Source organism: Alligator mississippiensis, chromosome 5 (assembly GCF_030867095.1).
Source record: "Alligator mississippiensis isolate rAllMis1 chromosome 5, rAllMis1, whole genome shotgun sequence".
Classification (NCBI taxonomy): Eukaryota; Metazoa; Chordata; order Crocodylia; family Alligatoridae; genus Alligator; species Alligator mississippiensis.
The window spans coordinates 101,044,354-101,048,183 of record NC_081828.1 but is presented as its reverse complement, the minus strand read 5'-3'; the positions used below and the strand labels follow the sequence as shown (position 1 = coordinate 101,048,183).

Sequence of the window (3,830 nt, the reverse complement as noted above, 5' to 3'; positions counted from 1 at the left end):
TGGTAGCTGCACAAAAACTTGATTAAACTTGGTATCTTAATCCCTCTGAAGTACTTTCCAACAGTAGTATCAAAAACTTATTTAAACAAATAAAAATTGTTTTTAACAACCTATTATCTTAATTCTTGGGTTAATTTTAAAATAAAAGGAAAAGATACTTCTGGATGAAACAGACTCAGATGGTGTTTGGTTGAGGCCATCAAGGCTATTATTCTGGAAAGTGGTATTAGCAGTTTACTTGTAATGTCTTTTTATTTGTAACAGCAGTGAGCCCAGCTTCATGGTACTCTTCAAGTTTGAGGTACTTGGATCAGATATAAATTGAAGGTACAAACCCACCTGTGGTGAGTAAATATGTCATTGCACTTCTTACCATATAAAAGATGCCAGCTTGGGCATTCTGGCCAGATTCTAATTTACAGTATGTCATTTCCTCCTATCTCACTCCATTCTGCTGGGAGTTTTGACTGGATACATTGTTTTTCACTTCCTCTTTGAACCTAAGAGTATGCTGACTGGTTTTTTTAAAACTGTTAACCTGGAGGAGGCTATGTGTCAGCTGCAGATGAAGAGATTAGATTAGAAACTGTTGATCTCTCTTTTTTGTACAGTAAACTGCAACAACTGAAAGAAACTTGCTTTAAGTGCAAAAATCAAAATAGTAAAAACCTTGCAATGGAAAAAAGTTACTAGCATGCTAAGTAAAGAGTAGAATGTGATGCATCCTACATAGTTACATGCAAACTTCTGCCTATAACTATAATCAAATCCTTGCAGTTATGAGAGCTCCAAAATGTTTAAAAGCAGAGAAAACTTAAGTCATTGGCATGTTAATGTGAGCTTAATATTGTTAGCCAGAACCTCATGCTCCCACACCCACACAATTCAATTAATTGCTGGTATAAGTGAATTAAAATCTCTCTGCTAAAGAAATTTAATTGTATCTGCTTTCATCAACAGCGAACTGGTTCCACAAGCTTTCTGACATGCACTTAGTTTGACACCTTGAAGGCCAATCTGAAGACAGGTAATTAATATCAGTACCTGGGAGATGCAAGCACTAAATCATTCCCAATGACACAGTGATGTATGACAAGGCATCAATCAGTTTGAGCATATTTGCCTCGTTATGGAGGTGGATAGATGAGAGAAGAACTGTGACCAAACATCACCAGGATCTACTCCTTCCTTCTGGAACTATTTGTCATTTCTGAAGTCAAACATGAAGATCTCTGGCCTCCTCAATCATTTATGGATTCTCTGATGACTTCCTGATTACCAGAAGACCTCATATTGAGGGACTGCTGAAGATGACAACTTAGTTTGTCACATCTAGACAAGAATTAAGGGCCAGATCCTAGTCCACTAATTAGGCATCTAATGCAGTAACACATATTTTTTTAATACCTCTTCATCTCATTCTTAATTCAGAAGAGGTGAAGAGGGGGAAGACCTAACCACCTTTTGCATTAATAGTTTGTTCAGAGTCTCTAGCTGGATTGTACTTAGATGTCTAATAGGTGGAATAAGGCCTGGTCTTAATGGGCACCTAAACACGTGCCCAACACTTGCTTCAGTGTGTTCTAATTGGAGCAAACTCGATTAATCAAGTCTGTTGGAGCATGCTAATACTCATCAGTTGCTTTTTTTCATCAGTTGCTTTATGTATCACTAAGGCTTCATGCCCACCTCTGACTCTGAAGAGGTCATGATTTTCTCACTGTTACATTTCCAATTTTTCTTCCAGCACAGTATTCTGACTTAATCACATAGTGCAGTGATACAATGCAGCTCTTTTGTACAGCATCTTTTGTATAAGCTGTATTCTGAAATGATCTGCAGAATTAAAATGGCAAGTTTGACTCTAATGATAGCAGAAGCAGAATAAATTGAGAGGTGGGCAAGAGAAATGATAGCTTGCAGTTGAGATTTTAAATGTGATGATTCAATAAGACTGAGACCTATAGATGATAGGTGTTGAACAGGGTCTGTTCTGTGGCTTTTGGTGATGATGATAAAGCTGTGTGAAAGAGGCAAAGGACACAGATTAGATAAATGAAGACTGAGTGGGAAGGGAGAGTATCTTAAGTAGGAAAGGCAATGTCTGGTTGCCTTAGCAGGATTTCTTAATAGGAATTCCAAACAAATGGGGAGCCATGGAGTTTGCTGCTTGGTATATGTATTGCCAGTTGTTAATTCCAGAGGGATTGCATGTAGCAGATAAAAGGATCCAATACTGTAATCTGTAAAGTAATTTGGAAACCTTTTGGTTTAAACTTTGTGTGTATTTGTAAAATGAAGATCTAATAATTTAGTAATGGAAATATTTACTGGTATATATCTTAAAGGGTAAGAACCATAGTCAAATTGTCCCACAGTCCCCCAGTTGTAGGAACTTCTGAAATGTCAACAAAAATGAAGGAGCAAATAAAAATTATCAGCATGGATATATGTATTTAATGCTGCCAGCCAAAGTCCCATAGGGTCCTACATACTGAGCTAAATTTGCTGCTGGTATAAACAGACGGAACTCCACCAGAGTGTTGCTTTGTCTTCGGCCACCAGGCTGAGCTCTGAGCGGCTCCACAACCCCATTGAGCTCAACCCGGTGGTGGGAGGCAGAACGCAGTGCCAGCTCTGTCTGCCTCCTGCCACCAGGCTGAGCTCCGAGCGGCTCTGGGGAGGGCTGCGGGGCTGTGCTGGACTCCTCCAGAGGGTGCAGGCCCCCGGATCTGCACTGGATGACAGGAGGATGCCACTACCACCTGGGACCAGCCCAGTGCTGGGCTCCATGCAGCTCAGCCCAGTGGTGGGAGGCGGAGCACAGCACCAGCTCTGCCTGCCTCTTGCCACCAGGCTGAGCTCCATGGGGCTGCAGAGCCGCTAGGAGTGCAGCCCAGTGGTGGGAACTCCACTTCCCGCTGCTGGGCTGAGCTGCATGGAGCCCGGTACTGGGGGCAGGGTGCACCCAGTGCTGGTCGGAGGCAGCAGCGGCAGCCTCCTGTCATCTGACACAGATCCAGGGGCCCGCACCCTCAGAAGGAGTCCAGCACAGCCCTGCAGCCCTCCCGTGTGTGTGAGCCCCTGGATCTGCTCCCAGATGACAGGAGGCTGCCACTGCTGCCTGGGGCCAGTGGCAGCATCTGTCTTCCCTGGCACTGGGTGCAGGCTGTTGCTGCTGCCTGGGGCCAGCGGCAGCATCTGTCTTCCCCGGGGCTGGGTGTGGGCTGTGCCCAGCACCGGTCCCAGGTGTCAGCGGCAGCTTCCTGTCATCCAGCACAGATCCAGGGGCCCGCACTCCTGGGAGGAGTTCAGCATGGCCCCACAGCCCTCCCAAGGGTGCAAGCCCCTTGACCTGTGTGCCAGATGACAGGAGGCTGCGGCTGCTGGCAAATTTTGCTTTCAAGACTTTGAGGTGCATTTTTTGAGAAACCTCTGCACCTATCTCCTTGAAATTTGGCAGGCTTCATGCCCTCAGAAGGGGCTACCATCCCTGCAATTTGCATCCAGGTCAGGCAAGAAATGACAATGCTTTAGGCATTTTCATGATTCTCCATTATTGCCTACAGGCAAAAATTCTAAACGAGTTGAAACAGCAAAACAGTGTCGACAAAATGAAAAGGTATGGTGCTTTGAAACACAATTAAATGACCAAATGAAACACAGTCCCTTTGAAATGGCAAAACAGATGTTGAAGCGAAACGACGGTGCTTTGCACAGTCCTACAGGAAAGAGATCCTTTACATTCTACCTTGTGAAAATCCTCTTTAAAGATGTGTACTTTGCAAAACAAATGTTATCCATTTGGTTAATATTGAAGGAAATGTCCT

At 44.0% G+C, this 3,830-nt stretch overlaps 1 long non-coding RNA gene across 1 annotated transcript; it reads left to right on the top strand.

The window, feature by feature from the left end:
* Nucleotides 1-265: 265 nt before the first annotated feature.
* Nucleotides 266-1,913, top strand: LOC132250645 (uncharacterized). Its single transcript, XR_009462243.1, has 2 exons — nucleotides 266-344; nucleotides 961-1,913. It is a non-coding gene; the product is annotated as an uncharacterized LOC132250645 (long non-coding RNA).
* The last annotated feature ends 1,917 nt before the right edge of the window (nucleotides 1,914-3,830 follow it).